This window comes from Choloepus didactylus, chromosome 11, assembly GCF_015220235.1.
Source record: "Choloepus didactylus isolate mChoDid1 chromosome 11, mChoDid1.pri, whole genome shotgun sequence".
NCBI classification, from domain to species: Eukaryota; Metazoa; Chordata; class Mammalia; order Pilosa; family Megalonychidae; genus Choloepus; species Choloepus didactylus.
The window spans coordinates 64,192,920-64,204,762 of NC_051317.1; the positions used below are offsets into that span (position 1 = coordinate 64,192,920).

General features: G+C 31.9%; 1 non-coding gene across 1 annotated transcript; it reads right to left on the reverse strand.

The window, feature by feature from the left end:
* Positions 1 to 246: 246 nt before the first annotated feature.
* Positions 247 to 353, reverse strand: LOC119506607. Its single transcript, XR_005211021.1, has one exon. It is a non-coding gene; the product is annotated as a U6 spliceosomal RNA (small nuclear RNA).
* Between the last annotated feature and the right edge of the window lie 11,490 nt (positions 354 to 11,843).

The window sequence follows — 11,843 nt, forward strand, 5'->3', positions numbered from 1 at the left end:
GATAAAAGCTTATTTTTAGAATTGTAATATTAACTATAGTCCATGGTTTAACTTAAGTTTCACTGTTTGTGTAGTGCAGTTCCATGGATTTAAAAATAATTTTATTCCAGCACAATATAGACAACCTAACATTTCCCCTTTTAACCACATCCAGAGATATATTTCAGTGTTGCTAATTAATGTTCACAATGCTGTGCTACCATCACCACCATCCATTACCAAAAACATTTCCATCATTCCAAATAAAAAAATATGGAGCACTTCCTGAATTTCTGTGTCATCCTTTCACAGGGGCCTTGTTAATCTTCTCTGCATCTTTCCAATTTTAGTGTATGTGCTGCCAAAGTGAAAACTCAGTATAAATTTTTATATATTTATTTATATAAATTTCACATATTTCTTGTTAGTATTATTATAGGTATTTTATTGTTACTGTTGTTATTATGCTATTGTAAATGCAATGGATTTAGTTTATTGTAATGCAGTAAAATGGCTGGGTTGTGGAAACTTGCTGAAGAGAGTTACACTGCTGCTTCTTCACGTTTAAAACTTTTGGAAATTAAATGGACCCAACTTTATCTGAGCCCAAATAGCCAACATGATTATATTTTCTGTTTATGCTGCAAACAAGATATCTGAATATACTCACCTTGAGACCGCAGAGAAAAAAATAAAAGAAGTGATGAGTTGGTGAAGGGACAATAGTTATTAAACCAGAACATGGGAGTGGGTTGATGTTACTTGGAGAGTACATTCATGCCCCATATTAGAACTGCCCTATGCTAAATGGAATCATAGAATTTGAAGAATTGCAAAGCTATTTGGTAGAAATAAAATCAGAATTCAAAAGAATGCCACAAATTTTTATTAGCATGAATTATTTACGTTTCTGCAGCCGACTTTAGAGTGATGTATTTGAATTTTCTAAGTAATCTGCCTTAGCCTCACTCTATTTTAAGAGGACACTAAACAAGCTGAAAGCAAACTGTCCCCACCTAGAAGCCATAATATCCCTAGTATTTTGAAGATGAATATACACATCAGATCACCTCATTACTATTCTGAAATTTCTTGCTCTGTGGCCACAGTCTTGTATTATTTGAGTATCCCAACTCTGTTAATGCAAATTCCTTTTCAGGAAACTATCGAAATCAAATTTGAGGGCACTTTCAGTAATATGAACCTGAAGTGGTAATTGTGATGGGCCCTGTCTATATACAACCCTAGGTTCTTGAACTAAGTTTTGTCTGTTATATATCAGTATTCTCATTTACTTTTCAAAATTTATTGAAGACTGGTACTTGGCTCATAATTGTGCACTTTTATACAAATAAAGCTGATAAAGCCATTTGGACACTGCTTTGTAATACTATAAAACTAAGTGTTTTTGAATAGCCAATAGGCTATAATTGTAATATTGTTATAGTTTAAAATATATGGGGCCCAGAGACATGGATTTCTGATTGTTGTGATTCATTACTTTAAAACATGGATACCTCCGGCATATGTTGTGTTTTGCATAATCTTCACTTCTACCATGTTAGGCTGGTTTCTGTCTTACTACTAAGTGACAGGAATAATCAAGGCTGTTCTTGACTTAAAGGAAGAAAAATGTATGGGGACAGCAGGTAGATATTATAAAATTGTAAGAGAAACAGGGGTTAAGAAGGAATAAGTAAACCAGCAAGAGTAGTCAGGTAGAAATGTGGATTGGATTGGAATGGCACTTTGGGGCTAGAATAGACAGAAATTACTTGGAAAATCCAGAAGCAGTAACTAAACTTTCTAGATCTGGTCATAAGCTTTATTTAATTTGAAAAGAATTTGCTGCTTAAAAATAAAATGTCATTAAACTTTCCTATTATTCTCTTAGGAAATAAACCTCTGTTCTTCTAGTTCCTCATTTTCAAGTAAAATGTAAGAAAAAGAGATAGTAATTGAGTAACTTCCAAGATTAGATAATATTTTATATGTTATTTATTTAAGAGCCCAGCATCTGTGATAATATTTGGCTAAATATGTCTTAAAAATAAAAGGGTTCTTTTCAAATATTTTAGGGGAAAGTGGTAGATTTTCAAACCATAGCAGACATTGGTAGATTGCTTTTTCCGTAATGGTTTTTGTATAATTCTTGGCTCTTTCTCGTTTTATAAATTTCTGCTGGTGTTCACCTCCAGTGCTTCAACTGTCACCTACATGTGGATGACTATCATATTTGTATCTCTCTATCTCTTTAGTATTCACACATATTTTCAAATGTCTACTGGACATCTCTAACTGGAAGTCCAATAGACATCTCAAATTTAACTTACACAAAACCAGATTTATTCTTATTCCTCTCTGTTCTAAACCTACCCTTTCTCCTGTATCTGTGTCTCAACGGTACTAGTGATCATGTAGTCAACTAAGCCCAAATTGTCAGTCATACTTAATTCCTTCCTCCCTCTTCCCTTCCATATTTGTTGGTTCAACAAGTCCCCAGTTCTACCATATCTTTTAAATTCAGCACTCCTCTCCAGCACTGCTCCCATCCAGCCCTCATCTTTCACTTGAACAATTGCAGTACCTTTCTATGTGATCCTAGCCTCTCTCACATGAGGTCCTTCCTTCTTTCAATTCAGTTGCCTATGCTTCTTTCTGTTTTAACTGAAATTACAAAAGTAATATAAGACAAGAGAAATTTGAAAAACTAAGAAAAATTACCTATAATCTGACCTCCCTATTCTAACCACCATTTGCATTTTATTTCATTTCTGCTTTTTGGCCTATGTATATTTAAAATAATATAGTCATAATATACATTCAATCTCTGCTTCTTTTCACTTTACATGTTGTATTTTTCTATGTTGCAATGTAGTCTTCATAACCATACTTTTTTCTGATTGTTTTAAAGGAAGCTTTTGCAGACATCTCACAATTGCTTGAAGTGATTTTTCTAGGAAGAGAAGCATTTACTTACAAAGCTAATGTTTAAATCCTACCTGCCAAGAGTCCAGTTTTTCTTTTGGTGCAACTCAGTTGATATTGTTTCTTCTGGAATAATGTGCTGGATTAGAAAACATCACAATGTCATTATCTACCTCTTCATAGAGCGTAAGATGTAGTCCATGTGAGGAGGAATATTTGTTGGTATACTCCACAAACCTCTCATTTCCATGTAGGGATAAAAACATGATGTAACCTTAACATCCTACGTATTGGGCACTGCTCTGACTCATGCAATTACCTTTAATATCATAACCATAATTTTTAATGGCTATATAAATTTATCAAACAGAGGTACCAAAATTTTCTTACCATATTTGGGGCATTTCCAGTGTTTTGCTATTATAAGTAATGTTATAACAACTTTGCATATCTACATCTAGGTTTTTTCCTATTTGTAACTGGTTATGATAGTGTCTAGATTACTGTGTCAAAAGTATGAACATTTTTATAGCTGATACATATGTATAAATTGCTTTGCAAAAGCATGGTACCAATTTACTGTCACCAACAATGTATGAATTTCCAGGTTCCCCACACCTTTATTAAATATCCTTTTTAAAATGTAATGTAATAGGTACTTCTTTTTAATGTTAATTTTCAGATTTTTTAATTTAGTTTTATTGAGATATATTCACATGCCATACAGTCATCCACAGTGTACAATCAGTTGTTCACAGTACCATCATATAGTTGTGCATTCATCACCACAATCAATTTTTGAACATTTTCCTTACTCCAAAAAAATAAAAATAAGAATTAAAATAAAAGTAAAAAAAGAACACCCAAAGCATTCCATCCCCTCCTCCCATCCTATTTTTCATTTAATTTTTGTCCCCATTTTTCTACTAATCTGTCCATACACTGGCTAAAGGGAGTTGAGCCACAAGGTTTTCATAATCACACAGTTACATCATGTAAGCTACAAGAATCAAGGCTACTGGGTTGCAGTTCCACAGTTTCAGGATTTCCTTCTAGCTATTCCAATACAGTAAAAACTAAAAAGGGATATCTATATAGCACATAAGAATGCCCTCCGGAGGGACCTCTCAGCTCTACTTGAAATCTCTCAGCCACTGAAACTTGTTTCATTTCACTTTCCCCTTCTGGTAAAATTTTCTCAATCCAATGATGCTGGATCCAGGCTCATCCAAGGGAGTCATGTCCCACATTGCTAGAGAGATTTACACCCCTGGGAGTCAGGTCCCATGTAGGGGAGAGGGCAGTGAGTTCACCTGCCAAGTGGGCTTAGAGAGAGAGAGGCCACAGCAGATTTATTTTTATTTTTTTTAAATTCAGTTTTATTAAGATACATTCACATATCTTACAGTCACCCTTGGTGTACAATTAACTGTTCACAGTACCATCATATGGTTGTGCATTCATCACCCCAATCTATTTTTTTGAACATTTTCCTTATACCAGAGAAAGTAAAAATAAGAATGAAGAAGTAAAAAAGAACACCCAAATCATGCCCCCCCCCACCCTATTTTTCATTTAGTTTTTGTCCCCATTTTTCTACTCATCCATCCATACACTGGATCAAGGGAGTGTGATCCACAAGGCTTTCACAATCACACTGTCACTCCTTGTAAGCTACATTGTTATACAATCATCTTCAAGAGTCAAGGCAACTGGGTTGCAGTTTGATAGTTTCAGGTATTTACTTCTAGCTATTCCAGAACACTAAAACCTGAAAAGGGTTATCTATATAGTGCATAAGAGTGCCCATCTGAGTGACCTCTTGACTCCATCTGGAATTTCTCAGCCACTGAAACTTTGTTTCATTTTGCTTCCCCCTTTTGGTCATTTCTCAATCCAATGATGCTGGGTCCAGGTTCATCCCAGGGAGTCATGTCCTGCGTTGCTAGGGAGATTTACACTCCTGGGAGTCACGTCCCAGGTAGTGGGAAAGGCAGTGAGTTCACCTGCCAAGTGGGCTTAAAGAGAGGCCACTGCAGATTTATTTTTAAAAGCAAATTTTATGATGATGTTATCTTGAATGTAAAATTCCTTAATGTTAATCTATTGAGTATGCGATAAAATTTAAATGCATTATACTGGAGTACCAGATCTCAGCCTCCTTGGCCTAATTTGCATTCTTTTCAAACCAATAAGCAGATTATGAAATACAGCAAACTTTCTCATGCATCTATGGCTTTTTATGTGTTTTTTAGAATGGCTGATTTCCTTCCTTCCTGTCTCCCTCTTGTCTACACAGAAAATTATATATCCTTTTATTAATGTTCAAAATTTACTTTTCCTATGAAGCTTTTCTCAAAACTTCCAGGTTATCTTTGCTATTTTTCATAGTTCTTTTGATACAACTCAATCATTTATACCACTGCTTTAAATGTATTTGATCTAGCTCATCCTCTGGGCAGTGAGCTATATGAGGAAAGGGACATGGTTATTTATTTTGTATTCACTGTTCCCAATACATAGGTGCTGGTGCATGCTTGTTGAATGAAGGGTATATAGTTTATAGTAATAAGAATGTTAAATATTCATAAGTAAATAACAATCTTCCCCAATTTTGGATATACAAATTCAAAATTTCCTTAAGAAGCACATATTCTTCTGAAACAGTTAGAATACAGTAACTACTATTGCTACAATTATAGATAATTAGAGAATCATTTATTCAGAGGCCATACTTAACTCTGAGCATATTGAATGTAATAGTTACATTGTAGTCAAGTCATTTTCAAACCAATCTTCTGATGAGCATTTCTTAAAGAGCCAGATTTCAAAAGTATGCTGTTTTTCTACAGCAATATTGTATGTAGAATTAAAGCCCAAAAGATTTAATGTGTCTTACTATTGGCTATAGTAAGTACATTAAGCACAATATTAAACATAAGTCATTATGTTCTAAGCGCCTAGCACAAAATGAACATTAAAAAATATTTTTACAGAAAGTTCATAAGATATTCAGTGTTTTTTTAATTAAAAATATTTTTGCATATATGAAGTATTGTCCTAGCTCTTCTAAGTTCAGAATGTAAGCTATTTCTCCCTACATTAAACAAAAGTTACATAGGGTACCTGGATATTATCATGAAGAATCATCTGAATGTATTGGAGTAAGGTAATGGATGTTGTTAAAATTAGGAAGAAGGGAATACTGGGAAAGCTACTTCACATGCTTTAGAAGCAGTACAAAGTTCAACAGACTAAGGTGTAAAGAAGCTGATAAATCAGAAACATGACTACTTAAGAAATTTTGGTTTTAGTGCTCTTTTCTCAAAGAGAAAAAGAAAATATTTTAAATGTCTAAGAGCAGTGTTAAAAACAGTACTCATGTGTGGGTATAAATTCCTGAATAAAATTTTGTTTTTAATTTTTTAGGAAGAGAGAAATTCTTTACTCAAACCTCCTGATTTTGTTTATGGAAGTCACTTTCTAGGTGCTTACCTAATGTCACCTTCCCTACTCTGGAATAAGACATGGTATGAGCTTTTTTCTTCTTTCCTTTGTTTGGTTTTGAATTTATTGTTACAGTCAAGGTCTTAAATTATTAAATAAAAAATAGATAAAACAGAAATACATATACTACATATTTTAGGCCCTGAAATGTTGACTCTGGTGATAAAGGTAATAGTTTTTATTGGACTTTGATAAGTTACTCCATTATCATGCCTAATAAGGAAATGGTTAATGTAAATCCATTGCCACTATATTATTGTATTTTTTAAAAAGGCATTACTATTTTTCCATGGATGGAAATATTAACAAATTTTAAAACATAAAAGGCCAGGCTGTTTATACAATTCTAACAGCCTAAATTCATCACAACTTGCTTATAAAGGAAGAACATTATTAGAAGTAGTAATATTGGTTGCATTGCTTTTCTGGCATTATAATGTCTCTAGCACTGATTTCAGATTGAATTTTACTTTTTGGATACTATTGCTGTGATTAACAGATGCTAATATATGAAATAACCTCAGTATATTATATAATTTCATTATAAAAGAACTGACCGCCAAGAGGTTTACAGTGTACCTTCTAGAACTCAATATTAAATGATTTGCTTTTAAGCACTATTTTCTTGGACTGAATGAGTTGCATATTGATCTGTATGATTGTTCACAGAACACCAATGAAATTAAATCTTTTGACACGATTTAAGAATTTTGTCTAGTTCATAATGAAGATACACACCATGTGCTATGGAGATAGTGCTTAACAAGTATACTTTTGCAATAATAAACAGATGAGTAAATGTATGTATGACAGAAACTTGTTCAACCCATTGTCCTTCTATGCTTTGGATAGTATGTTTCCAACAAACCATGCAATGAGTAAGTGGCTGAACTAATGTAATTCATTCTATTATTTATCAATGTTTGGGTCTTTAAATTTCTTTTATTTTGATGCAGTTAGCCAACACTCCACTCTTACTTTTACTTCAGATAATAGTAAATAGATTACATCTATTCATTCAATATGCACCCATCCTATCATGTATTTTGATATTTTCTTAGAAAATATTAATGAAGCTGACAGTGTAGTTATTTTTTAGCTACTATAGTCCTCTAATCATCTAGTACTTTGTTGTTTTTATAAAGGGTAGTGGAAACAATTCTATTTTCTGTTTTTAAAGGGAAAAGTCACCTTATATATTAACTACTTCACTGTGATAATTTTGTTAGGGTTTATCCTTGATTTTAGATTGTTAAAAGTGCAAATAAATTTAGCAAAGTCAATCTACTTGTGCCAACTTTATAGTTTAAAAATGTGTCTATTTAGAACCTAATTTCAGTTTTAAATAATGATGGAAAAATGGTTCACTGTTACATATGGTTAGCAATTCTTTGTGGCTCTAAGGTAGCATTTCCTATGGTTTTCCATCTTAGATTATAATACTGACACACTCCACTTTTACATTTCTAGTTGAATGTCCTCTTCTTTATGGTGGATAAGGCTATCATTACTTTGTTCTAATCCACATAAATTTTACAACTCATAGTAGAAGGAATATCAATTTATTAATGTTGGTATATTTAACGTAATTCCATTTCTAACATATGCTTTTAAAAGAATTCTTTTAAGCCATTCTTCCCTGGGTTGTTCTTAATTTGAACAGAGTGTATATGTTTTCTTTCAGTTTGCTTCCTGAGAGGTAATTTTCATAGTTAGAATTTCCACCTTATCCAAATTTGATACATTCGTAGCCTTTCTTATTTATTTATTTATTTATGTGGACTAACCTCAACAGCTGTCACAGTTGCTAAATTGAAAACAGGAAGTCATGTGATCTTCCTTTGTACTCCTTACCCTTCAAAACTGACTTGGCTCCCTCTACTGGTTAGCAATATAATTGCTTTCTTAGTTCAATAGACTGTATTGCATTGGTGAAATATTTGGGGGGAATAAGCTTTGGTTCAATAAATGAGTTATTTAGAGATTCTTATATTAATTATCTAGTAAATTTTGATTTATGTTTAGCTAGGGTTTAACCATATTCCCTAGGTCAATCTACAATTGAAAGGGAGTTGGAATTACATGTTTGGAAAACAAAACCTATTATTAATGCTCTCATAGATAACTTTGTCAACATCACAATACTGATGAAAATCTATATAGCAAATGAGGTAAGGTACTGAAATGTTTAAATTTTAATAAAATGTCTACATTTTATTAAAATATTTCATAATCCTTATTTTTTTTGGTTAGATACCTTTCATTCCACTTATACAGTATTTTACACCTCCCTTTTAGATTCTATATACTGTTCCCTTCTTTTTAAACATCCTTTTAAATTCTGCACACAGTTTTAAGTGCATTTATTTAAATACATAGAATGCATTGGATGGCAAAGTTAACTATTTAAGTTAAAAAATTATTACTTTGGCTAGAGAGAAAAACTTTATTGAAAGCTTAACATTTTTTAGGAGGTAGAAGTTTCTATCTTTTCCAAGGAGTAATTTGTTCTTATGATAATTACTCTATGAGAGACGGCAGTTTGCTTTGTAATCCTATGACTAGTTAAGAAACACTTGTTTGAGATTGAAGGGAAGGTGCGAAGAAATAAACAAAACAAATATATCTTTAGCCCATATTTATTATTTTGCAGTATTAGGCATTTTGAATTAGAAAATTTTCTACAAGAGATCAGTAAGAAAACCAGAGTTCTGAATACACCAGATTTAGCAACACTAGAAAAATAATTCCTTCTCACAACTTCAACCATATTTGATATTTCTATGATTTATCTCCTAACCTCTACCTTAAGATCACCTTTCTGAAACCATTATCAAATCCCTTTTAAAATATGTTAGTGTCCTCTAAAATTCCAACTATCTCATAGGCAGTCAGAACTTCCTAATATTCCTCTTTTCTGTTTTGTAAGGGGGGCAATAAAGGAAAACCTGTACTGTAGATTAAAAAAAAAAGTCTTTTCCCCCCAGCCCACAGTAAGAAATAGATTTTATAAGGTAATCCAGCACATGCACACACATATACACATAAATACTACAAATATTTATTTACAAATAAATATCTTTACTGTGTGTGATGTACGCTTTGTATCTTCTATTCTTTTCTACATGTTTAATTAAAAAAGCTGGTCACAACCCATTACATTAATTTCAAGACCCATAACGGTACGTGGCCCACAGAGCAGATGCTTTGACAACAAGCTAATTTACTCAAGAGAACAGTTAAAAATGGGCATCAAAACCCTCCTTTCATACTTACTTTATATGCTTAAAGTTTTTAAATGTTTGTGTTCTTCACAGATAAAAACATTAACTGATGTTTTCCAGATTATTTCAGTAAAAAATAGATGTATAGTTTAGCTTTCTGATTCACATTCAGCATTTATGTAGGTTCCATGTAGATTAGGTTTCCATGAAAATTTATGACCCTAAATAAATTTACATTGAAATTATATTTCAGAAATGCATTTTTTGAGGACCCTAGTGTGCAATGCACAGTAAAACTTATAATGTAGTATAACACATAACTGATCACTTAAGACATAGATGTACAAAAATTCTAAACAATAATAGAGGAAATATTATTCATGAATGGCATGGATAATAAAATCTGTGAATTTAGAGAATCCATAATTATAGATGAGAAGGATCAATGAAAGGACAAAGCTGCTCTTGAAGGACAAGGATAGGCCAAGATGAAGAAAGGCATGCAGGGAAAGGACCATTTATTTCTATAATCTTAACAAAAATGGATAAAATACATTGAATAAGCTTCATAAATACTATCACAGATTCTATTAAGGTCTTTCCTTTGGAAACCTGAAAGAGGAACACATTTATAGAATGTTTAAGTCATTTGGTATTTTTGTATCTCTGCCCTCAAAATCAACATGCATAATTAACTTTTCATCAGATTAAGGTAAAAATCATCCTAAAAGTAACTTAATTATCCTACATATGAAATAATTTTGGTAGATTCTGAAATAATCTACAAAACATGAACACTACCTGTCCTTTGCTTCTTTTATCTTTTAAAGATTTGTTCCTTTAAAAAAAGATAAATGTGACTAACAAAGGTAACTAAAGGCATAAGAACAAAATGATTTCCTAAAATTTTTCATTTCTATCATCCTTTTATAGCAAATTGTATTTCTCTTGCAGATAAATATTCTTCAATAAAAATAACAATTCCTAATTTGTCAACTGTATCAATTCCTACACTCAATAAGACAGTTAATACTTAAAATCACCATTTTAAAGTATTTTATTATCTTCTACAATTTATTAATAAAGAATACATATGTAAATTTCCAGGAATATCCCTGGCAGTTAAAATAAATAGTGCACCTCAATCCTTAAGGCAAGAAGGGCAGTATTAGGTGAGATAAACTATTTATTGGGCTACCTTGCAAACTAAGAATTAACAAGTGAAGAATATAACAATGAAATATAACACAACCATACGTCAAATGAGTTTGGCTATAAAGGATTTTAAAATGCAAGAGCAAATTAAATGGAAGGTGCAGTGGAAAATAATTATTAAGCAAAAATAAAAGAAGAAACAAAACAATGAAATCAAGAACACTAATATTAGATTAACAGATTCTGTATAAGAGCACAACTTGGACACTTAAATTTAGGCAAGCAAAACACTAGTTGATATAATAAAGAAATAATTTCTAATATGCGTTGAAATAATTTCCTTAATTCCTTAATGATCTGGAAAAAATTTGTAATAAATTATATACAGGTTAAAACCATCAAATGCACAGACCTTGTTTGCATTCACTACTTTTACTGTATTTGAGGTGCCCAGCATAAAGCTTAGTATAGAATAAGGGAAGAACCTGAAAAATAAAGTATCTAAACTTTTAAATTCAATGCTACAATAATACTGGAACTTTCCATCAGTAAGCCTGGTAAAGACTGTTATCAACTAAAGATTTCTAGACATATAAAAGTATTAGTAGTTTACCAGTAATATGTAAGAAAGTAGATGGGAAGATAATTGGACTTCTTTAAGCAAACTGAAATACTGGTATTTTAAAACTGAGTCAAAAGCACATTCTGAGCCATCTGTATATTAATTAAAACTATTCTTAAGATTAATGGGAGAACTTATAATGAATGGACATTGATTTTATTTAATTGCATTAGTGGTTACAAAATACCTATCAAGACAGTCTTTCCAATCCACGAACTCCATACATGAAATATGAAAATCTGTAATAATCTCACAGCCAAAGGTCTAAAGCTTATTGCTTCGAGTTTAATGGACTATTCAATTATTTTAATTTAAAGAGCCTATTTTTCCAGCCATTAGGAAATAAGTTTTCACGTTTCACTGTTTTCAAAAATCATTATCAGTTAATTTATTGGTATACCCAGCGCTATCATAAGCAAATGTAAATA